The sequence below is a fragment of the Vulpes lagopus genome, chromosome 22, assembly GCF_018345385.1.
Source record: "Vulpes lagopus strain Blue_001 chromosome 22, ASM1834538v1, whole genome shotgun sequence".
Classification (NCBI taxonomy): Eukaryota; Metazoa; Chordata; class Mammalia; order Carnivora; family Canidae; genus Vulpes; species Vulpes lagopus.
The window spans coordinates 18230133-18255489 of NC_054845.1; the positions used below are offsets into that span (position 1 = coordinate 18230133).

A 25357-nucleotide genomic window follows, 5' to 3' on the forward strand; every position below is an offset into this window, starting at 1 on the left:
AGAGACATTGTAATAGATATCAGCATGCAAGAAAACGATATTGTTTGTGCTTATCAATATCAATTTCTATATGCACAGAGATCTCCTTCGGCCCATCACTGTGCCTGCATAAGTAACAATATATAGAAGGCTCTTCACAAATACAATTTTTTTGTTTGAATAGAATGAAAAAGCAAACAAAAGGATTGATTTTTTTCCCCTCATGAACCTGAGGGCTGGTTTTGAGCTGTGACTTAGGTATACAATTGCCAGTCTTCAGAAATACACATCAATTTTAATCAAAAAGAATTAAACATGCTATTAACTTTTAACTTTCATTGTCTGAGTAGATGCCTATCAGACTCAAAACCCACTCAACACAAACCAGGCGATTTTTTCACTTTTACTCATGGGTAGTTTTATCCCCTTTTTTCCCCTGAGTTAAAAAAAAAAAAAAAAAGAAGTATTTGCATTTGGTGGAGTTCATTCCAATCATTAAATTTAATGCTGAATACACAGAATGGGTATTTCTAATCCTGTATCTACTTGCCTTAGTCATAATTCATCACCAAAAACTATTCTATAAATGTCATCCCTATGGACACAGCTACTTTAAATTTATATCCTACTTATTTGTAAAATGCTTTGGGGTTTTTAAAAATATCCACACTTGAACCTTCCCTTAAAGGTTCAGAGACTGTAGGATCCAAATTTAGCAGTGGAGCATCAAGTGATATTTTTTATCATGAAAATAGCATTCAGGGGATCCCTGGGTGGCTCAGCGGTTTGGCACCTGCCTTTAGCCCAGGATGCGATCCTGGAGTCCCGGGATTGAGTCCTGCGTCGGGCTCCCGGCATGGAGCCTGCTTCTCCCTCTGCCTGTGTCTCTGCCTCTCTCTCTCTCTCTCTTTCTCTATCATAAATAAATAAATAAAATCTTTTTTAAAAATAGCATTCATTGTGATTCTCATTTAAGTGATTTGGTACTTAGGCTTTGCTGAAGAGAATTTCCCATTTAATATCCCATTTATAGGATAACTACTTTGTAGATCAATTTACCAATATCTAGTGGAGTTGAAGTTGTATATATCTGTGGCCCAGTAATTCCAGTCCTGGATACATATATTAGGTATATTCAACTACATAGCACAAAAGTGTGCATGGAGCATTGGTATAGTGAAAAATTTGGAAAGTGGAAAAGGTAAAAACACAAATGGATGGCAACACAAACCATTAAAAGTGTGAAATACTGACATAGTTAATCCAATAGAATACTCCCTAGAAACAAAAATGAATAAAATAATACATATATTGACATAGATGAGTCTCACAAACATTAAGTGAAAGCTAAAAAGCAAATTGTAGAAGCTATACATAACATATTCCATTTGTATAGCTTAAAATGTGCAAAACAGAATTACATATTGTTTATGGCTTGAACAGAATAAAAGTATAATAGTAATGAAAGTGACAAACCCCAGATTTAAGATAGAAATTTTCTTTGTAAGAGGAGAGAGGATGAATTGAATCTAGAGTAGGTAAAGGGATATAATTATAGTTGTAATGTGTTATTTCTTGTGCTAGATGATGAATCTGTGAGTTTTATTATTTATACTTTGTAGAATATCTTATAAATAGAAATCCAAATGAAGTGCTGAAATCCCCTGAGAACTATAAGCTTGGTTACTTGATGGTAAAAATCAAGATAGAGTTCTAACAACGCTCAACTTGTGTGGAAACAACATTTTATGTGATATTTTTTTACTGGAGTTTCTCTATCTTCTTATATAGACCTCTGCTGCTTGCAACATTGACTTCACATTTTATCCAGGTGATTATTTTGTATAAAATCAAATGTACTCCTCCTTCATTTTCATATCTAAAAGCAAATTGGTTACATTAGGTCATTTTTGGCCTGATGTATTTAGCTGTAATGTTTGATTTAGGTATAAACATTTAGCTTTCAAAAATAAAGACCCTAAGAAATAAATATAGGTTCATTAAAGGAAGAAGTAGTCTTTTAAGGATTTCTAAACTGCTTCCCTCACATTTTCTAAATAATCTTTAAAATACGGCATTCGACAATTATTTGCTCTTCTGCTCTTTCAGGTTGCCTTTTTGGTGTTGCAAGAGAGTTCCGGAAAAGGAAGAGAGGAAGAGATGACACCGAGAGTGGCTAACTTCTTTCTGTACGTGATGTGGTTGCTAGATTTCCGGAAAAGGAAGAGAGGAAGGATGACACCGAGGGTGGCTAACTTCTTTCTGTACGTGATGTGGTTGCTATACTTTTATTCCTAGATAAGTGCTTAGGAGGTTTGCAGGTTAAATTTCTATAAATGCTTTGGAATTTCTCTCATACAGTCTTGGAGCATCAGTCTTCTCCCTTAGTTGGAGAAATACAGGTCTTGAAGCTTGGCACTTGCTAGCGTGGAGTGGCTGTGTAAGTTCCAATAATTATATCTAAATATCTGTGAAATTTAGAAAATGACACCTCAATATTCAGAGTGAAATTTCCAGCAGCCTAGCCTTCAGAAATAAGCAAACAAACAAACAAACAAAAACCTAGGAAATAAGAAAAAACAAATCCCAGATGCAAAGACAGAGTTGTCCCAAGTTTTATTAAAGCACTGGTTCTCAACCTGCATATTGGAATCACCTGGGAAGTTGTAAGCAAACAAACAAACAAACAAACAAAAAACAAAACAGAACGCTGATGCCTGGTCTCCTTCCCAGAAATTCTGACTTGTGTGACGTGGATGCAGCCCGAGTGTCAAGATTTTAAAGAAACTTCCAGGTGATTCTCGTGTACAGTGAAGTTGATGAACCACTGCATTAAATTATTTGATGTTCTTTTCTGTATCAGGGGAACTGGAAGTGTGATTCAAAATGTACTGAGTCTTGATTCACATATAGTCCTCACCGCTATTGAATCAGTTTATGCAGATTAAAAGTAACTGGTTAAAGTCTGATTTTATTCAAAGCCAGGCTGGATGCAGACAGTAATGAGAGCTGGCAGCCAGAGGAGGAGTAATGTCCATCCTTTCCTCTTGTGTGAGTAGAAGCAGAAGCCTGTTAACCGTGTTCCTGGATGTTAAGCATCTGAGAAATGGTGTCATGGGTACTGAGCAGTGCTTTGGACATAGTGAGCATTTAATACATATTCATGGGGGGGAAAAAAGGATGATTAAATGAATAAAAGAAGGAAATGTTGACGGAACACTCAGGAAAGATGTGTGCGTGGGAGAATGAAAACCACCCAGCAATCCTGCGACACTTCTGAAAGAAAGGGGGTGAAAGTTTCATATCTGTCTCCTGTTTATTCCCTGGGGCATTTTCTGCAGAAAGGAACTATAGCTCTGGAATGTTGACTCTCCCCTAATCCTAAACAGGAGTGGAGCTTGCTGCTCATCCCCGTCCTGGTTTGAGTTCACTCATCATTAGTTCCCTCCCAGGGAGCTAGAAAAGGAAAGCTCTTTCTTCACAGCTGTCCTAAGATCAAGAGGTTCCCAAAATAAAATTAAACGTGAACATTCAAGGACATTTCAAGATGAGCTATGCTCCCTTTTATTTTTTTTACTTTCTCAGCAGTACCTTAAGTATCGAAAAGAACATTTGATGCATGTTAGTTCTGGGGCAATTTTTAATTTCCTAACCAGCTGGGGAGGCATGTTCCAGCTCCCACTCCCTGGGGCTTGCTGGGCCTCTGCCCTCTGCCCCGAACCGCTGTGAACACACAAGATGTGCCTTCACTTTGAGACAGTCGTTGGCGCCCTTACATCAATTCTGTTAACGGGGCTTCATCTCAGGATATTTACACCACTTCAGGTTGAATTAAGTTCTCCTTAACCTTCCCAGGGGAGCCAGGGAAATATTGAAGTGCTGGCCTCCTTCATCCCTTTGCTAAATCAATACTGCACTTGACCGCCTTCCACCTGACTCCTTCTGTGCAGTATTCAAGAATTTTTTTCCCGGCTAACATTGAAGAGGATAGAACCAAAAAATGAAGCACCCAAGTATGTCAGACTAACGAGGACAGGAAAATAAAAAGCGGGAGACAATTTTGTCTATTTTTGCCTTGTATGAGTCTTGGTGTCACGATACAAGGTTGCTGTTTCCTTTGGGTCTGATACAGAAAGAAGAAAGAAAGGCATCGGATGTGCTTGGTTTTTCGCTTTAAAAATAGAAGTACTGCCACTCATTTATTTTAGGAAAAGTCTTTTTTTTATTCTAAACAAAAGTAAAATTTTTAGCATGAAAACAAATATGGGCAAAAGATTCGATGACGTAACTTCTTGGGTTAATTTATTTAAAAAATATTTTTTTTCTGCTTAATAAGCTGACTGCTCATTGTAGAAACATTTAAATACTGCAGAATTCCATAATTTAGGAAAGGTAAATTTTCCATAATTCTAATCCCAGCAATAATAGTTTGGCTATAGTCTTAGAGGTTTTTTTTTTTCTATCTATAACCTAACAGATATAATAATTTGGCACTTTTAAAATAAAAACAAAGTTGTTTTTAAACAACTTTAAATATTATATTTATATAATATATATAAATATATAATATATTTAAATAAATATATAAATATTATATTTATTTTAAAATAAAAACGAAGTTTTACATATTGCTCTGCAACTTTATTTTTGTTCCGCATGCATACTCTTTATCTTTTCATCTACTCTAGAGTGTGTCACATTGCTCGTTCTGGATCACTTAATACAAAGAAATGTGTGTCAAATTTTCATGTCTCAGTTGGATTCAAAAACTTACCCTCAGGCAATTGCCTGAGAAAGGATTTCGTTATGTGATTGTTTATTTGCATTCATAGAAATAGTAGCCTAGCTCCATTTGGAAAGGTAACACGAGCATTCATTGATCACATACTATACGCTATGTGTAGGGGTGACATAAAAATGAATGGATTGTGTTTCAGCCCATGATCTAGTGTAGGTGGCAGACGGGGGAGTAAGAACAGTCTAAAGCCGTTAAGTTTAATTTCCACAGTAGTGATCTAAGTTTGAACTAGCTTGGTAGAACAGAGGAGGGAGAGACTGAGTCTGACCCAGGAGAATGAGTGACACATTGAAAAGGAAGTGCATTTTGCATTAGACCTCAAAGGTAGGGTTGGATTTTGACAAGTGGATAAAGAGAAATAGTTTGCACACAGCTCAGTTACAGAACATAATATGTGTTGTGATTGTTTGCTTATGTGGTTTGTAAATGCCCCCCTGCCAAAAACACACAAACAAAACAAAAAACCTGAGCTCTTTTGGAACAAGAGATCATTTCTTATTCATCTTAACAGTAAGCATTGAAGAACTGCTCGGTTGGTTTCTATAAGTTATTGAGTAACTACTGTGAGCCAGGTAGGTTCTCACACATGCTATTTCAGTTACTCTTGCAAGATGAATTTTATTATCCTCCTTTAAGAAATGAGGAGATGGAGCTGCCAGCAGTTATGCAGTTGGCTTGGAGTCGCATAGCTAGAGGGCTACAGTTCAAATTCAGGTCTGTTAGGAGGCCAAGTCCTGTTTTTTGCTCTGTTTTTTTTTTTTTTTTTTTTTCTCTGCTCTTATTTCCTAATAGAACTCGCCATGCTTAGAGTGAATCTCTGAGTTAGGAGAGTACCTTTCTGTTAGGATACCTTTATAGTAGAAAATTGCTTAGCTGAAATTCCACCTTACTTAAGAGGCCCTATATTTTTATTGGCTGAATCTTGCAGCCTTACTTATGTACAGTTGGCCTTCTCCAGTTGGTCCAGCTGATTACCTTCTTTTCCTTCCCTCTTGCTTTTTCTTTCACACCTGCAGAGGCAGCCTCTTACAGATTAGTTGTACCAACAAGTGCCATGACTCAATGCGCAGGGTTATTTAGATTTAAAGGAAGGTGATAGAGACCCTCTCATGATGTGTATGCTTTTCATGCTGTCAGACCTCAATGTCTTTGGGAAAAGAGATGGCGACTCTGTTTTGCGTTGTTTTTAAAAACCTAAGCACATGTAACGTGAATGCCTTCTCAGGAAATTGTGGTTAACAGAAGACCCATCCTGAACTTTGAGTTACCTTGTGCTTAAAATAGCTACTGTGAGGCATGCCTAAAAGAGAAACCATTTGCTTTCTTCCTATACTCATAGTGAACGTTTTCAGTCTTCTTTTTTGGCCTATAAAATTATAAAGTATTTTGTGCATCTAAAAATATAGGGACTCATAATAGCTATAGACTTCTTCATTTTGCTTTATGTAGTCAGCATTATTTTTGAGATTTATTCACGTTAGTCCACGCTGCTGTAATTTGTTCATTTTTTATGACTGTACAATTTGACTCTGCAAATACATCATAATTTATTTATCCATTCTCCTGTTGATACTGAAATGATTATTCCTGTATAGATGTCCTTATATACCTGTAAGAGTTTCTTTAAGGTATATAGAACAGACTGGCTAGTCAGGGTATAGACATCTTCAACTTTGCCAGATACTGCTGGATTGAACTCCAAAGGGACATTTGTACATTCCTGTCGTGGATGTACAGTTGTACATTCCTGTCATGGATGAGAGTTCTTGATGTTGTAAATTCTCACTCCAAACTGAAAAAGTCAGTCTTTGAAAATATATGTTGATTTAAATGGGTATAAATTAATATATTCTAATTTTAATTAGCATTTTAATTTTTAATGAAGTTGAGCATTGCTAGTAATATTCTTATTGGCCATTCAGATTTACGTTTTGTGAATTGTCTGTATGTAGCCTTTGCCCATTTTGTGCCTGGGTTTTTTGTCTTTTTCTAATTTTTTGTGGGAGCTCTTTATGTATTCTGAATATAAATAATTTTTACATGGCTTGTAAATATCTTCCCCAAATCTGTGGTATATCTTTTCCTTCATGTGTTGTTGTATCTGAGTTTTTAATTTTAAAGTTGTCAAATTTATTTTTTCTTGGTTTGTACTTTTTGTTTAGGAATTATTTTTAAGAAATTTTCCCAAACCCAAGTTCTTTAAGATATCTTCCTGTCTTCTACATTTCTATTATTTTTGACTATGACATGATATGGGGATAATTTTTTACAAATTAATAATAAAATGCCTCAAGATTAGATATTGAACAGTGATTTTTTCCCCTCCTGATTTGTAATAACACTTCCAAGAAATGACATGTGTCCATATATCTGAGAATCTCATTCTTGAGTTTCTGCTGTGCTCCTTTGATCTATTTCTGTGTCTCTACTAAAATCTCAAGGGCAAGTCACTATGGTTGTATAAAAACCATGCTATACAGAAGGATAATTTTTCCAGTGATGCCACTTTGGAGAAATATAAATATTTATAATATAACATAAATAAAATAAATATTTATTTATATTTATAAATATATTTATAAAATATATAATTTTATATAACATATAAAATATATAATTATTTATATTTATAAATATAAATAAATATAATATTCAAGTGTATTGATAGTTATTATTAAATTAAGATACATTTGGTAGAAAATGTATGACCCATAGAACAGACCAAACACCTCGGTATTCCCTCCAGTTTCCTCATTTATGTATTGTAAAGAGGAATTTAGACTCTTGGCTATAAGATCTCTTTCTCTTAATTCAAGCTTTGCAAAGAGTACATAGCATGCTTGAAGGTCACTGCTGATGAACAACTTGGAATCAGGCTATTAATATTCACGGAACATGCCTATGCTAAGTGACATGATTGTAAAATATTCTGGAAGCCAACCTTGTAGTACTTTCTGGTAGTGTTAAGTGTTTCCAATAAAACCCTATTAAAGATGGGAGATTAGTATCACTAGTAACAACTTTATATATTTCATCTGGCTATAATTTTATCAAGAATGAATCTAATGTTCATAAACCTTTCTGTCTTTGAGAATTGATCACATTTACTTGTTTAATTTCTTCCTTTTTTGCTAGTTACTTAGAAGCTTTACACCATTTTGGATAAATTTAAGGATAGTTACAAATATATTTCACTAAGAATTTCAACAATTAAGCAGTTTCTACTGTCTTCCCCTTGAGAAAGCTGAACATTTAAGTATATAGTACATTTACCTTCTTCTCATTTCCTAGAATTTGTTGATGTAATCTGGAATTTTGGATTCAGATCATTATATTTTTCATTATGCATCTTCTTAGAAAGCCATTTCTTAACATTGATGATAATTATTTGCATAATTCCCAAATTTATTTTAAATTTTATACCTTCTTCTTCCTTAAGTTTTTTATTCTGATTTGGATGGCTCACATCCTTGAATGAAAATTTAAAACAAGATTTCTAGCAATGTTACCTAACCATACAGCCTATGCACATGGGTTGTAGGAAATTTGTGAATCCCCTTTCGATGTAGACTCTATTGATACGGAGATTCGGACAAGATTGGGATTCTTCCCACAGTGATTTTCCCATCCCTTTCTCATCTCCACTTCGTCTTCTGAATGAGAGGATTTTCCTGGGAATGCAGAGACAGATAATATATTTTGTGTTCTAGTTGGCTTCCCCTCTGCCTGTAATATACAGTGATTAGCCTTGCTTCCTTACTACATTTTTTTTTTCTTAGCTGCTGTATTTCCTGAAGAATTTCCTCAAAATGTCATGGTTTTGGTGTGACTCAGTTTCCCTCAGAGGTAGTTAGGGTCATTCATCTACTCAGGAGATGCCTTAAGGCATTGTCAAACTGAATTGTGGGTGTTAGATTTGGATAGACCTAGCAGTAGTGCTTAATAAATATTTGTAGAATAAATAATGCATGAGTTTCAATTAAAGTAGAGGCATAAAGCTATACTGTCCTGGGTTTTCCTACACTGAGAAAATGCTGGCTCATGAGAAATGCCTCAATTCATCTTTGCCACTTACTTCTCTTGATAGATTTCTGAGAAAAAATGATTAATATTTCCTAATTAATTTTACTATGATTCTATATCCAAAAGTTGCACTATTTTTTATTGAAATAAATTTTATTTAGTAAAATGTTACTAATCCATGTAGGTATCTTTTAATAAGAATCGATAGGCACGTGTAACTACTCAAATATTTAAAAAATACCCATAAAGTGCTTTTAGCTACTAAATTTAACAACAAACATTTGTGAAGTTCTCTTTGAAAGCATTAATATTTAATGTGTAGCATGGAATTTCTGGACATGCACATTCTCTTTCCAACTGGAGCTTTTGAGGCAGTGCAAAGCTCTCTTTCAAGTATAGTGCCATTGCGCTTAATTGAAGGCTATTGGAGAATACAATGGGTCTTAAAGTGGTATTTGTATAATTAGTTCTAAATGCATCTTGTTGATTGTGTGAAAGATTCAAAGGGAAAAGAACAAGGCTTCAGCTATGGTATTAAAGTGAATGCCAGCAGAATATTTTTGAACTCTCTTTCTGAGCCTATTCTCTGTTCTCAGAGATTATGTGAACAATATTCTTTTCTCCTAAGCAGATCAGAATAAAATGAATGGAGGGACTAGTCCAAGAAAATGATTCTGGGGAATGCTCATAGTAATGACATCTGGAATCAGGAGGACTTTTCTACTAGAAATCTAGATGGCTCAAAAATACAGTGCTTTATCTCTTAAGTACACTTGAGTGTGGAGGCTATTAATGCATGATTAGAGGAATGTCTTCTGGAAGCTGCTATTACCTATCTAATCATTGTTTTAACAAATACAATGGTGATACAATCGTAGGATTTATACCATTTTGTACTTGCCCTGACAAGTATGAGTTTTATCAGCAGTTATACGAATTTATATTTTTTCTTTGTTCTTTGTCCTAACTCTTGCTCAAATTTTAAATGACAAGAATGATTAATCATTGACAGGAATGAGTGTCTAAAGTCTCTGAGGTGCAACACGAGGTTACAGGTGCAAACTCAGATTTGACAACCTCTGTGTGGTCATCCTTGTTAGAATTCTGAAGAATTCTCCAGACATATGTACAACTTTTTATTCTCTAGACATCTGACTCTGAACCCCTCCTGGCCATTTACCTTACTTTCCTTTCTCAGATCAATGTGAATTTTGTTGCATTGTTTTCCTCTTTTACCTTAAGGTTTAGATTTAATGCAGTTGAAAAAGACTTGCTCCTATTTCACTTTTGTGAAGATCTTAATGAGACTCCCAAGCTTAATTTTAATTTTTAGAGAAGGAGGTAAGGTAAAGTACAGAAAAAAAAAAAAAACAACAGAGAGGCATCCTTAATTCCCCAGAAAGAACTATCTTGACTCTCTGTTTCGCTTCATCTGGTTCTATTCAGATCTCATTTGACATCCAAAAGGGAGTGGGAAATACCTCTGTGTCCCATTTATCACACCAAACGATTGCAAGGGAGAAAGGGGAGAGTCGTAGAGAGAAAACCATGTAAGGGAGAATTCTGAGAGGAACAGAGTTCTAGAAACTGTTTGCCCTCATCCCTTCCCACTGTATCTTTCTTTATGACCTAGCATAAAAGTTCATATATATGTTTAAGACTCCATTTTGCGTGAGACTTGTCTGTCTGAGCTTCTGCTCCTGGGGAGAAATGTGGAGGACGGGAGAGATGGAGTTCAGTGTTGACCCTTTGAAAGTTAGTTTTATTGTTGTTTCAATGGTCCAGGCTGAGTAATTGAGTATGTAACGCAGAACACATATCAAGTATATCGTCTGTAATTTAATTGTAATGGACACCCAACAATGAGATTGTTCTTTCTTTCTTTTTCTTTTTTTTAAGTAGGCTCCACACCCAGTGTGGAACCCAGTGCACGGCTTAAACTAAGACCTGAGATGAGATGAGGTTAAGATGAACACTTAACCAACTGAACCATCCAGGAGCCTCTGTAATTTAATTCTAAATACTTTAAAACGTCAGCAATATTATATATATGTATATGGTTTAATGCAGTATATACCCAAGGAGCAGGGGCACATCAATGGTTCTTTGGTGTTTGAAAACCCTCTTTTGGAGTCTGTACTCCAGAGACAATAAGTATTTCAAATGTTGCTCTCTCAACCTACATCAGGGAGTTCATTACCTAGCATGAGGGAAGTTAGAAATGCTTTTTTAATGGTTAATTGAATGGTGTTAAAGATACATGGATTGGCTATAAATATAGAACAGGCACTTCTATAGGATTGATAAGTATGGAGAAATCAAAAATAACCTTTGAAAAGTGTTCTAGTCCCAGGACTCATTTGTTTCTGATCCCTACAACTTAACCAGGAATTGAGTTGGCTTCCCTGGACCAGAAAGCTGATGATCCTGCCATTAATGCACCATCATATCTGCCTTGGGACACCATTTTGTGCAAAGTGCTCATTCCAGGGCCTGACGAACAATGAGCTGGACTTCACAGAGCTTCCCAGAACAGGCTGTATGCCTGGATAGATGCTTTTGTGACTGCAGGTCACGTGATGTTTGTACAAATGACAGAACTCTTGTCTTTGGATTTCCTTTTCTGGATGATATGCCAACATGGCAGCCAGATTACAAGGAGATATGGATTTTAATGTTGGAGGCTACTAGCATCTGCCAAAAGGATAGAATGACAGTGAGGATCAAATTGGCATCGGTCACTTTGCAATTCCAGGAAAGTATTGATAAAAATAAGGCCTAACAAACATTGACTCTTCTTGATGGGCTGGTTATATAGTTTATTTTCCAAACTGAGACACTTTTGATAGTGAAAAGGATGTGATTAATAATTAAGCCAGAAACCATAGGGATATATCAGGTCACTCCCAAGATGTGTGGCCATCCAAGTTCTTGAGACCCTGTACACCTGCCATTGTGCTAAGTCCTAAGGACGAAAAGTGAATATGTTTGCCTTTATAGGTGACAGGGCTTGGTGAGAGTCCTGGGTGAAGCAGACCAGCAGAGTGTAATTCCACTGTGTTCCCCTCCAAAATTCCCATTTTCTCTACTAGATATTTTTATATCTAAATAGAAGAATGAGAAGCACTATTTTCCTGGGGCCTGCCCTATTTTCATCCCAATGGAGTCTTTATTAATCTTTGTCCCAATTCATTTAAAGATTTTTACCTCATTAATAAATGGCGACTAGATTTAGAATCTAGGATTCCTAAAACAAATCCATTTCTTCAGTAACTAAAAAATGAGAAGATAGTTTCTTAGTAAATAGTTATTTTTCTAATTTTCTTTTTTATTGAGATGCAACTTATATAAAGTAAAAAGTGAATTTTTATTACCACTTACATCAAGACATAGAAAACTCTCCGCATCTCGGAAGGTCACCTTATGCCTTCTTGGGATGCCATTTTGATGATTTTCAGGTGAAGTTAATATTCAAATTATCCTCTTTGTGGTCAAAATTATATTTGGTCTCAAACCCTTTGAATCCAAAGGCTCAGGAAACTGCTCTAGCAGCAGGGATTGATTGTCAATTTTTTTGCTAGGACTCCAAGGAAAGTAGGAAAGGAGTAGCAAGGTAAGGAAGGTAAGGAAGCAAAGTGCAAGAGAATAGGTTAAGCAAAGAAACACTCCCCAGCTTTTCTTCCTCCTCCCTCCTTCCAGAAGTGATAAACAACTGGTTGCAAAAAAAAAAAAAAAATAAAATAAAAAAATAAACAAAACAAAACAAAACAAAACAAAAAAAACAACTGGTTGCATCTTTAACACCCTGCTGTAAAAAAAAAAAAAAAAAAAAAAAAAAAAGGTATAATTTATTGAGTACTCACTAGGAACCTGGGAGCCATGTGTCATGCTAGATGCTTTTTGTACTTTATGTATGTTATCCTGTGGAAAGCTCACAACCACTCTGTGCAGAGAAGAAGAGAACAAAAATGCAGAGAAGGCTCATGGCCTTCATTTTACCCTTAGGAGAATCTAAAGTCCCAGAGATGTTAAGGAATTGGCCCCAAGTCACACAACTTCTAAGCACAGGAGCCAGGATTCAAGTCTTTTCTGCTGTAATACCAGTTTCTGCCAGAAACATAAATGCTATTCCAATGCAAACGTTTCATCTATAAAATAAAAGATGGACTTATTATTGGTGAAATATCATGACTGGTGTGGATTTTCTCCAGACAACACTCATTTGAGGTTTACAGCTATTTGGGCAGGTACGGAAAGGGGAGGATAAAGCTAATAGCATTTGGCACTGCCTTCTTTACTCCTTAATCATTTGCCTATATGTTGTTTATAGTTTTTGTTGGTAATATATGGACTAGCAAAGGAGCTGCTGTTTCATGTAACTATAGCTATGGGAGAAGAGTGCTAGTGATGCCAGAGCAATGCCATCACGTAATGCCAAGTTATTGTTGTTATAGAATTTCTTTTGCTCTTAGGAATCCCAAGAGCTATCTACACAGAGAAGTACAAAGAGAGAGCTGAACCAATTAGCTGGAGATATAACTAAATATTTATGTGAACCATATGAAACTGCAGTTTTGTAGGTCAAAAAACAGTAGAATATCAGCAAGGTTATGATGCAACTATTACTGCAGTGGAAGAAAATTTGTGGTTTGAATACTAGCTCCCTTCAAAGATGAAATTAAGTACTATTCCTTAACTCTACACCTTAGGCTGTCTCAAGAAACAGAGTCTATTGGCCCCGTTTTTAATCCTCATCTTGAGAAACACCCTTTTAACTCTAAAAAAATCACCTCATGTACTCTCTTAGGAGGACTTCATTACTTAATTTTGAAGGGAGGTGATTTTAAGCATGTCAAGACAAGGAGACGGTCTCTGTGGTGTTGTGGAACAGCTGTACAACTGGAGTGCTGGACACTGGGTTTGCAGGATGGAGATGGCATGTGGTGCTTCTACTTGAGGAAACTTCCCTCAGTGATAAGGCAGTATGGGCTTCACCAGTGAGACAGTGCCAGGCCTTAAAATGGGAGCAAAGGGACTTGGGGACTAAAATAAAACTAAACCAAATGGTGGAAACATGCTCAACTCCTTAATTTATCTGATTAGAGCCAACAGGCGCCGCAGTGTAGAACATTTGCTCCCAAATGCCATTAAGGAGCAGTGAACTATTTCTAGGCTTGGCTCCAGATTGATGAGGGATGAACTAACAGTGGATTTGGTTTCAGCCTGGAGTCACTGAGAAATGGTGACAGACTGCAGTGACTGCAAAAGTCTGTAGGCATCAAGTGTTCCCAAGAACACATACTGCCTGGAAGAGATTTGCCCGCCCCTAAGAAATATTCCTCTGACCCCATCCCAGCCCAACCCCAACTCTTGCCTTATATTTCTCTGCTTTATTCTTTTAATACAGACACATGGTTGCTAGACGTAAGAGTCTTGAGCGGAGCTTGTTAATGTGTACGAGGCTGGCCTAATACAGTAGTTAAACATTGCCTACTAAAATTGCACTATGTTACTGTAGAAGTTACGAAACAAGGCAAAACTGTCTTTTGCTGTTCTGGGAAAAATAGTTACCAGTGAGAAAAAAAATAGAAGACTTTGTTTTAGAGCAGTGTATAGAAATCCCACCAACGCTCCCCGGACCCACCCCCAAATCAGTAGGCCTATGCCTGTCCCTCTCCTCTCCCCCCACATCAATCTGCTGCTAGCTGTGTGTCCTTGAATTACTTAACCTCTTTGGGACTGACTGTTCACTCATTTAGAAAAGGTTTGAAGATCTCTTGGGGTTTTGAAAGTGCTAACAGGTAAACGCTACGAGTGTAAATGAAAAAGTAGCTTTAAAAAGATTAAAAGTGAGAGAACTATTACATAAAAATCTTCCCAACTCTGTTGTTAGGTGACTGATCAATATTATTAATTCTATTTTACAGAAGTGGATATGATTTTTCTAATCATTTAACTGAAATGCTTATTGAGCTCCTGCGCTAGGTACAAAAGTGGATCCAGGTTTGTCGGTACTGAATCTTACATGATTTGGGAGACCCTTTTTACAAAAAGGCAATCACAAGTACAACCTCAGATGCAAAAGTGAGTATTTATTTGGAAAGAAAAGCAAACATAACAAGGTAACTGAGGCTTACTGATTTAAGTTCCTTTCTCTTGAACGGTCTTTAGCCAATTTATCAGAATTGCCTACTTAGAAATGTGTCTGATTGAAACCCAGCTTCATTTCCTCACCTAGATAGAATAATCTACAGCTCCCAGCAGCTTCTAGTGCTCAGTGGAGCCCATGCAAGTGAACATCCCCAAAGTATAAGCTTCAAGAAGCTTTAGGGTAGATCTGCTTCTAAGTTCCCTAGGTTCTTTAGGAAATCAAGACACATAAGGCAGGGTTCCCAGCCTCAAGAAAATTACCATGGATCATAGCCCTTAGAACTCTCCCAAAAAAGAGCTGCCTGGTAGTGTTCATTTACTTGGAAAATTCCACAGGCCAGCAAAAGGATTCAAGCAATGACAGTTAACTTTATTTAAAATTTGATTTTGAAATAAATTTAGATTTCCAGAAAGATAACAAAAATAAAATGTAGAGTGGCCACATATCCCTCACCTATCTTCCCTTCATGTTAACACCTTACAATGTATAATTATTGACACCAGGACATTCTTATAATACTATTAATTAAATTATGGATTTCCTGTAGATTTGACCAGTTTTTCTCCACTGGCATATTCTGTTTTAGGATCTACTTCAGGACACCACATTGTGCTGAGTTGTCCCGTCTCCTTAGTCCCTCTTACTTGTGACAATCCTTTAGTATCTTTCCTAACCTTGACACCTCTGAAGAGTCTACTCAGGTACTTCGTAGGATGTTCCTCAATATGTTTAGTTGTCTGATGTTTTCTCATGACTAGATTGAGGTTATGTACTTTTTGCAAGAGTACCACACAAGGGATGTGTTCCTGGGCCATGATCCAAACTATTATTTATTTTCTTGCTAATAATTGTTTCTTGCTAAATTGTTTTCTCGCTAATCGTATCAGCTGTTAGGAGCTGCTTAGATTGTCTCTTGTGTCATTTCCACATTCACTCCTCCTTTTAGGAAGTATTTCTTTACTTCATGGCACCAAAAGATATTCCAGACTCATCTTAAAATTCCTCTTCTCCAGCCCTGGAATCAATCACTTCTGCAAGAAATCCAATATCGGGTCTTTTTGATTAGTGTGTTCTTCTCCTTGTCCTTAAAAGCTTGGGTCTTGGACAGGTTCTCTCCTAAAACAACTCAAATACGTGCATGGTCCATCACTAACAGTGGGACTCTACTTCCCTTTTAAGTTGCACTTGTAAAAGAGCCCAGCAGGTGAGTTCTGGCCACACAATCACAGGCCAGGTGCACTACAAGGACTTCCAAGGAACCTTTTCAAGGCAGTCACTCAAGAAATAGGTCATCGGTGACATTTTCCTCTCCTCACCCACGTCCACCTGGCCCCCACCTGTCAATCATCACAAGGCTATCTCCTCTGTTCATCTTCACTGTCACCTCTTGGGTTCTGATCTTTCCCGGGCTTCCTGGGACATTGTACAGCCTGCGAATGGCCTTCCTGCCTCTAGCCTTTTCTTTCTTCCAGTTCATCTTCTATGGGAATAAGTAAGTAATCTTTCCATTTGCAAATCTAGCCTTGTGATTTACTCTGCTGACGATAGAAGAGATTGCTTTTTTTCTCATATGTTTTGGTGGTTTTTTGGAACCTATCATTAGTGCTATGCTTCCCTAATGTGGACAGTAGTGATTCTCAAGCTTTATTGTAAATCAGAATTGGCTGGAGGGCTTGTTAAAACACAGATGAGTAGGTTCCACCCTCAGATTTCAGAGTCAGTAGGTCTGAGATGGGGTCTGAGAATGTACATTTCCAACAAGCTCCCAAGCGATGCTGATGATGCTGGTTCAGATAACACCAGGCAACAAGGTAAAGTCCAAACTGCTTAACAAGAAACCTAAGACCCTGTCAGTTATGTCCTTGTGCTTACCCCCCCACTCCTCTCCACCCTTTCCTCAAACATCCCTTCATTTTTCACAATTTTGTATGAACCCCGAATGTACTAATTAATCCCCGACTGGTCTTCCCATTCCTCCTCATCACCCACTTTTTTGTACATGTTGCAGGCAACTGTCCTGGCATCCCTTCTGCAGTCTTCATTTTCCTCCAGCCTCAGAAAGAATGTCTCTCTTCTGTGGTCCAGTACTACGTGGTAGCACTGACCATGAGAACTACAACTTGGTAGGGATTTCATTGTTTACTCATTTGATTCGCCCAGGAATTTATGAATCAAATTTTACTCATCTTTGGCTCCTCAGCACCCAGCCCCTAGGTCATTGGCATCAGATGGGCACTGGATAATTGTTGTTGAATGAAACATGACCTTTTCATGGAAGGCACTGTGCTCTTTACACTAAGGAAAGTAATAAAGAGTTTATGAGAATGCTCTAAGACTTATTACTGTTACATTACAGGAGAAAAGGATATTTTAAGTAAGAGAGTACAGTAAGATACAGAATTAGGCAAATGAGTTGGGGCTCTGATGAGTTCTTTAAACCAGGTAATTATAATCAGTGTCCTCTCAGAGGTCTGGGATGGGCCTATGTGGTCTGGAAACGTGGCCTGAAGTGAAGTAGAGATTTGGCAATTCTGTGACCGAGAAGGGTAGTTCAGCCCTCATATCTGTCGGGCTGTTAATTAGCTAACTAAGGAATTGCCAGTCCCCCTTTGTATTCTGTTTTTGCTGTCAATGCTAGCCAGCCGCGAGGGACCCCCCCCCCCCTTAGTCCTAATGGCATTGTAGGTATCTGCTTAACCATAAAACCAGAGTTGAACCAGAGCTGGAACCAGAGTTTCAGAACCAAGCAGCTGTGAAAATAGATTCGGTGATCTGCAAACATGGATGAAAAACAATCACATATTAATTTTGACCAGGTTTTAACTGAAATTAAACATTTCCCTCAGTTATTAATGTAGACAATGGACACAGTTGTGTTTGCACCACCTGAGACTTTATCATTGCTGGGATTCACTCATATTTTTATCACATGCTAGCAGTAATTTCTATCCCATTAGAAATTACCCCAAATTAATAATACATACATTTTATTAGATGTGCTAATAAAGAAGCACATGTACTCTATCATATTTAAAGCTACTTTGGCATCTAGATTTCAATACAGTTTATTCCCTTTGTGTTATTACACATTAAAACATTATTTACATACTGAAAACAAGAATTCTAGGTATTTTGTATGTTGAAAACACTCTTCTGAGAAGGGATCCATCACTTGCCCAGATTGTTAAAAGGGTCCATGACACCAGAAGGTTAAGCATCCTCATTGTAGAAGGGAACGTTTAATTTTGTTCACATTTATTTTGTAGCATAAATCTGGCAGGAGAATTTTTAAAAAGTAGTACAAAAAAATGCAAGTTCACTCTGGGTGCTCAAGTTTCCATTTAAAGAGTTCATAAAATGATAGAATAGTTGATGAGTTCTAGCAGGACATTTTTCTCCTATTATTGTGTACAAACTGCAAGTGAAACATTCTTTGGTGTCTTGGGCTGCATGCTCACAGCGCAGTAATAGTTAAATTAATTTCTAGTGTGTCTCATTATAGATCTATGCAATGGTCTCTTTCAATTTTAAATTGAGCTTCAGGGAAGATTAAATACTTAGGTATTGCAGTTTGTATAAAATTTCTAGATCCATACAAATTAAACTTCCTCTGTCTAAATGACCCTAATCATTCTAATTTAACTAGATGGAGCCTATTTCCTTTTGACAGAGCTTGTCATGTTGAATCTTATCCATGGAGATGAACAGCGTGCCAAATGGGTAATAAGTATTCCAGATGTTGCCTTGCCACTTTCCAGCAAAGTTATTAATAAAAGTCAGTTGCTTCTTGTCTTTTTTTATCCTCTAATGTTGCTGAGAATATAAACTTCCTTTCTCCCCATTAAGATATGGTAATTTAAAAAGTACAGTAAATGGGCTGCCTCAGAGGAAAGTGATTTTATAAAAGTAGCTATCTGTCGTGAATTGTACCCCGGGGACTCGGGGTGGTGTGAGGCCTGCTGGCACTGTGGATGGGAGCAGTAAAGAGGATATGAAAAAAGACTGAGGTTGAGATCGTGTGTGTGTGTGTGTGTGTGTGTGTGTGTGTGTGTGTGTGTGTGTGTGTGTTGCTGGAGGGGACTGAGCTCCAAAGAGCCATTTCATTTACTTTTGCCTGGGAATAAGCCAATAAAAGGGAAGTAGCTACTCGGTTAGCAAGGACCTGTCCTGGCTGGAGCCTGGCAGGATGCTAAAGGCCTCTCAATCCACCTCTGTCCACATCTCCCTCCCTGCCTTAGCCCCGGGGCAGTGTGAGAACCTCAAATCTGTGACCTCTGAGGTGCAAATTCAGGAATCTGTCCTCAAGGCAATCAGAGGAAGGTGTGGTTACTGTAGAGCAGGGCGAGTCAGAGGCCAAAGGACACAGGGCTTGATTCTAGGCCACTGTGTTAGGTAGATGCGTCCTTTACAGTTTATCAGAAAGATCTGACTTCTCCAAGGTATAAAGAAATTAGACATTCAGAGTTAGGAAAAGCCTAATGATACTAATAGTAATTATAATATTTCCAGTGTGATGGCTTCATCAGTCTCTTTAAACACTGCGGGTTTGGTGAATTTGAAGTGAATTTTCCTTCAATAAAACACACACACACACACACAGCACCTTGGGCTCCCTTTTACTTTGCCTCTTGAACTTTTAAATGTAAAGCCTTGGAAAGGCCATGTTATTTCTTAAGTATAAAAGAATCGTTTAATATTACTCTCTGGAAAGAAGTTCAAATAGTTTGTGCAATGCAATAGTTGGTCTTCAGAAAACAGGCTCGACCAGCATCATAATCCATGTTTGATAATCTCATGTATACAGCCTTGCACTCCTTTCATCTCTCACGATTTTGGCTTTAGTTAGCAATAACCTGATATCCAGTTAAAAATACTTGGAATTTTGAAGCAGAAGAACTTTACTACTAAGGCCACGTTTGTTTTTGAAGTCAATACTTGCAGCGTCTCCAATATGCTTGCGCTGTTGTAAGGAGTTTTTTTTTTTTTTTTTTAAGTTTTTTTTCTTTTTAAAGATTTTATTTATTTATTCATGAGCAACACACACACACACACACAGAGAGAGGCAGAGACACAGGCATAGGGAGAAGCAGGCTCCATGCGGGGAGCCTGATGTGGGACTCCATCCTGGGTCCCCAATCTCACACCCTGGGCTGCAGGCAGCACTAAACCGCTGCACCACCAGGGCTGCCCTGTAAGGAGTGTTTGATGTAGACGCCATCTCTTAAATGTCAACAGAGAAATGCCGCTCCGGCTGCAAGTATTTTCCCTCTCATCATCTCTATTAATTTTTCAAGTTCGTTAACAATTGAAATTATTAAACTGAGCTCTACTGACATCTGCTGGACAAAACCTGTTTTTCATTGTTATCAACTCGTTGCTATTGTTACCAATCAGTAACATTCAGGTTTACTAACTAGATGGTTACTATTTTTTTTTAAGATTTTATTTATTTATTCATGAGAGACAGAGAGAGAGAGAGAGAGAGAGAGAGAGAGAGAGAGAGAGAGAGAGGCAGAGACACAGGCAGAAGCAGGCTCCATGCAGGGAGCCCGACGTGGGACTCGATCCGGGGTCTCCAGGATCAAGCCCTGGGCTGAAGGCGGCGCTAAACCCCTGAGCCCCCCCGGGCTGCCCTAGATGGTTACTATTAATTCAACCAACGGAGCAAAGCTGTAATTAACATATAAAATAGAAATAAGTGAAACATAAGATCATTAATCAGCTGTAATAAATCGAAGTAAAGGTCCACTTACTAAGTCCATTCTAAGGCCATTTCTTTAGCTGGACAAACCATATTTAAGTTGTGTTTATTTACTTATTTATTTATTTTATTATAAATTTATTTTTCAGTTGTGTTTAACACACATTTTCTCAGTGCTGTGTACGCAGCACGCTATATATACACGGTGAGTCCAGAACTTGAAAGAAGTGGGGGGAGGTCTGGTGAGGGAAGACATGTATCTAAACAGATTATTTCAGAAAATATTTTATCCACATGCCTCCTCTCTTAGCAACAAGATGATTGCACTGTACCTATTGTTCCCAGAACATCTTTATGGCAGTAATAAAACCAGAATAGCATCATTTTGTCCATTAGGCAATACATAGTGCCTTGGACCTAGGAATATTTCATGGGCCTACAAAAATGTGTGTGTGTGCTAAAATACAACATGAAAACAGCAGATTGAAAACTCGAAATTGTAAATTAAATGTCTATAAAACATGTAATGTTAACCTACTTTTAAACTTAATGGTTCTCAAACTTGACTGTGATCAGAAATCCTGGGGGCTATTAAGTTAAGGCAGATGGCTGGGTCCCCTCACTAGAGGTCCTGACATAATAGGTCTTGGTTGGACCCTGGAATGTGCATTTCCAACAGGTTTCAGGTAACACTACTTAACCCTGCTTGTCCGGAGATTGCATTTTGAGAACCAACAATCTGAGAATGTTATTTACCTTTTTTGGCTTAACCATCCAGGTAACACCATTGACTGAATTAGGATATTCAACTGAAAGGGCAACTTGAAGGAGTGAGAGGTAAAAAGATGATAAATTTGGCCTTTTCAAGGAAACAGGAAAAGGCCATCAAAGCCTACAGAGACTCTTTTAATATATTTCAAAAAAATTGAATGCAACTCAACTTTAATTGGGCAGGTGAGAACTTGTAAGACATAAACATTTTCTGTAGTAAGTGGTAGAAAATGCACTGGTGATGTGAGTTATCTGAACTTGGATCAGTGCCTAGCATAGAACGCCCAGGAAACCCCCAGAAAGTTTGTAAGAACAGGGGTATATGACCATGCTCACTCGCACCAGCTTTTCAGTTTAGGAGTTGAGAACTAATGTGTATTTCTGATTTCTAATGAAGTTTCCAAGCTTCCTGGATCAGCCCTCTTCTTGAAGTGTTCCTGGATAAATGGCCCTTGCGGCACTATAGACTCATATCATTTTATGAAATTCTCATTTAGGAAACATGGCAAATGACAGATGATGGCGAATAAAGGCAAATGATGCCTCTAGTGTACATTTACTACTCAGAACACGCTCAGGAAAAAAAAAAAACATGGAAACAGGAATGTGAAGATCTGCTTTTGAATTTCAAACACCTTCAGAAAGTTGGCTGGCTAATATATAGATTATATATTATAAATTATAAATTTACAAATTCTTATAAATTCTTTATAAATTCTTATAAATCCTTATAAATTCTCAACAAAGGGCAGAGGAGTCTCATTTTCCTCATTCAAGCCTTGATTCCAGATGATTGAAATTAATTCTTTAGTATAGATGTCTTCCATATGATTCTCATATTACCAGAAGCCTATGACTCTCTTTGGATTGAAAAGACACCACATCTTTGACAATTTTCCCAGTAAAATTATAAACACATATTTGGTCCAAGTCTGCTTCTTTCACTTGCTACAATAACCAGCACAGGAAATTAATCACCTCCAGACCTTATTGCCTGGACATTATGTGGAATCGTGTCACACAGGAAATCAGACTCCAGTCAGTCCAGTTCCTTCATGCTCTTGGACTAGTGCTTCTGCTCTTTGGCACACATTAATCAGTTCTTTCCACTCATCGGCCAACTCTTGAGCTTCCTTACTTCTTCTCTACTGAGTCAGGATTCCACGCTGGATGGTCTGGGTCCGGGGACAGCAAGCAGTATGATACTGTCTCAGAGCTTGTTAAAACTGTAGAACCTCAGGCCCCATCAGATGGGCATTTTGAAATCATTTTAAAAAGATCCCCAGGTGATCTACATGCATATGTGGTTAAAATGTCCTGACCTAGATTTTTTTTTTTTAAAACAAGTTTCCTTGACTCTCCTATATTTCTGTCTTCTCTCCAATACTCACTGAAAGCCAGTCTTGGTGAGATTGCTCATCATGTTGCAATTACTGCTTTATATTTATCTCCAGATTTAAATACTCTTGTGAGCGGTATCATCTTATCTTCCTAATCCTAGCTAGACGCTGTGCCTAGCATGTGCTATTAGTATAATTGAAGTTCTGCAGATTAATTGCTATAGAGGTCATGAAACTAGGTACTAAGGGACTCAAGACTAATAGTAGGTTAATGAACTACCGTTTTGAAAACTTTTGCATTTTAACTGGATCCTGGAAGGAAAAGGATTTAACCTAAATCATCAATAAATATGCTGGGAGTTTTTGAGAAGTCAGCCAACTGAATGAAAGTAATTTTGGGGGCAAGTGACTTTATGTGCTCCAATTTCCCTCCACTTCACCCATCATCTGGGTGATTCAAAGGAAAGAGCTCTGAGTGCTTCTGGACTGGCTTTTAAGTGTCTTCCTCCCAGCGGGATTATAAAAACTCCAATATCTCCAGATATAGCCAGACACATGGTTCACACAGAAGACCAAGGCATTCTTGAAATTTGTGGAACAAGGAAGAGAAAGTTGGGGGTGAACAGGAATATTCAAATGCATTGCCTTGTAATTGCTTGTCTCATCACTGGTCTTCCTCACCAGACTGAGTCACCGGAGTAGAGATGTCTAGCCTATGCACACAGAACACCCCTGCCAGGCACCTTGCCGGTAAACATACCCATTTAATGAATTTGGGGGATAAAACGGTGTTAAAGCATTGCTCGTGGGAGGTTTAAATGAAATGGCATGTTGGCAACGTTATCAGCAGCACTGCCGTTTGGATTATACCAGCAAGGGGCTGCCCATGTTAATCCCTAAATGCTGAATCCTGAGAGATCAATATTAACCATCAACTTTCACAGAGAGCCGCATCAGTACTTTTGGGGCTACAGATGCCTTTCTTAATGTCCCAGCTCCATCAGAGAAAGAAATTAGACAACTGTGACACTACTTGATAAACTGATTTATCAGGAGTCCTGCCTTCCCCTGCATAATGACTGAGTGCCTCACAAATGCTTTCTCTAACACTTGTTTGTAGAGTGACATAACATTGGCTGCAGATTTAATGTCACCATGGCTGTCATTTGCATGTGCATCAGAAACGAACGTGGTGTTGAAATGGGAAATTAAACTGGGGGACTATGAGCAGTGGTCCTGCTAAGATCCATCTCTCCATCCTCATTATTTCACCTGTTGGTTTATTGTTTGCTTTCTCCCATCACTCACGAAATTGTCAAGTCCCTGAGGATGCACAAGGCCAGGACTTCTGGAAAATAGTGTTTCAATAGTTTACATAATGGGACCAGTGAAGCCAGTATGTTCTCCATTGTGAAAAAGCCAACGTTCTCTTGCTCTGTTAATTGACCCTCAGCTTTAGAAGGAAAAGGGTGACTTCAGAGGGGAATGGAATAAGAAAGCAAATGATCAGGGGACTGACTTGTAGGTTTTTCTCAGTTTCAGTAATGCTTATAGAGAACACATGAAATTTTTAATGACACTGAATCCATAGTGGGAACGATCTAGAGAAAAAGAAATGACATACAAAATATTCTTATTCTATTCAGAGGATAGGAGGAGGGAGGCAAAGTTCTTTTCTAATGCAAAGTTAGGAAAAAATAAATCAAACTACTGTGGGTAAGTCACAGAGATGAATTAGTTCCTCAAGTTTTGTTTGTTCATGAGCTTACCATTGTGGTGCAATTTAATGTGCTTGTCATTGTTCTCCTCCCATTCGGAGGATGAGCCAGGAGTGGTAAATGGGAGAACAGTGTGGACTGGCCTTATGCAGCACAATGTCATCTTGTGGAGAGTTAGGGGTAATGCTCCTAATGCCCCACTCTGGAGTCACTGAGTGGCCTCTGTGAGGCACTGTCCTCTTCCTGCATCACTGCCTGCATCTCAAGATGTGATTATCACCATCTATCCTTTCATTTATTCATTCAAAGGAGTGAAATAAACATAAACCATGCATTTATCCTTACTATTATGAGTCATTCAAACACTAGGGCAGGGGTATGAAGGACATTTTAATCATATGGACCAGAGGACAAAATCTAATTCAGGGATGAAAATGAGTATTTTAGAATTTGGCAAATCTCTGTTGTGCACACTACACACCTGTGGCATGAAAATAATGTTACAAAGTCCTGTCAGGTGATTCAACCTTTTCAACCTCTGAATATATATTTTCTAATTAGGCCTCATTTAATCTCTTCCTCTATTCAAAGTTCCTTTCAGAATTGGTCAGGAGGGAAATCAATTTCTAGAATGAGGCCTTTGGTTATTAACCACAGGGTGGATTCTCGTATGTATGAGATGGTTTAACACATTGCTCTGCTTGGATCCTAGTAGATTACTCCTAATTCCATAATAATCATATTTAAAAATATTTCCCTCTAAATCCATTTTCAAACACTACTGCAAATCTTGTTTGACAAAACAATGAACAAAAAGTCAGGAACAAACTGTAGGGAATGTGTGTATAGAGAAAAAGCCCTCATTTACCATATAAG

The 25357-nt window shown here is 37.7% G+C and overlaps 1 long non-coding RNA gene across 6 annotated transcripts in view; it reads left to right on the top strand.

Moving 5' to 3' along the window:
* The window catches only part of LOC121480730, a 134806-nt gene extending 109717 nt beyond the window's left edge, over positions 1–25089 (top strand). For 5 of the 6 annotated variants that reach the window (XR_005985088.1, XR_005985091.1, XR_005985090.1 and 2 more), the window contains one exon: positions 2089–2335. This is a non-coding gene — a long non-coding RNA (uncharacterized LOC121480730). Of the gene's footprint in view, positions 1–2088; positions 2336–23447 lie in introns of those variants that run through there. The other variant, XR_005985089.1, reaches the window with a different exon arrangement.
* The last annotated feature ends 268 nt before the right edge of the window (positions 25090–25357 follow it).